Below are 697 nucleotides of genomic sequence, written 5' to 3' on the forward strand. Positions count from 1 at the left end.
TCTGTCTAGCTTCAGGTGTATATACAGCTCAACGCACCGGCTAGCAGCTGCCGCAAGAAGTTGAGGGTCGCAGCAGAGTGGAAATATGCTGCAGAAAGGAGACAGAAACAGCAGCAGAGGAGACAGAAAGGAGACAGAGACAGAGATAAAAGAGAGGAGACAGAGACAGCAGCAGGATACAGAGATAAAAGAAAGGAGACAGAGATAGAAAAAAGGAGAGAGAGACAGCAGCAGGAGACAGAGAGGAGACAGAGACAGAGATTAAAGAGAGGAGACAGAGACATAGATAAAAGGAAGGAGACAGAGACAGCAGCAGGAGACAGAGAGGAAACAGAGACAGAGATAAAAGAAAGGAGACGGAGACAGCAGCAGAGGAGACAGAAAGGAGACAGAGACAGAAATAAAAAAGGACACACAGAGAAAGAGACAGCAGCAGGAGACAGAGAGGAGACAGAGACAGAGATAAAAGAAAGAAAATAGAGACAGCAGTCTCTTTCTGTCTCCTTTTGTCTCTTTCTGTCTCCTTTTGTCTCTATTTTGTCTCTTTCTGTCTCCTCCTGTCCCCACCTGCTAGCATGCGTTCTGGGTTGGGTGCCTGCAGCAGAGGAGACAGAAAAAAGGAGACAGCTAGCAGCAAAAGCAAAAAAAAAAAAAAAAAAAAAAAAAAAAAAAAAAAAAAAAAAAAAAAAAAAAAAAA

The sequence above is a fragment of the Eimeria mitis genome, genomic scaffold (assembly GCF_000499745.2).
Source record: "Eimeria mitis Houghton genomic scaffold, Emh_scaff3394, whole genome shotgun sequence".
Classification (NCBI taxonomy): domain Eukaryota; phylum Apicomplexa; class Conoidasida; order Eucoccidiorida; family Eimeriidae; genus Eimeria; species Eimeria mitis.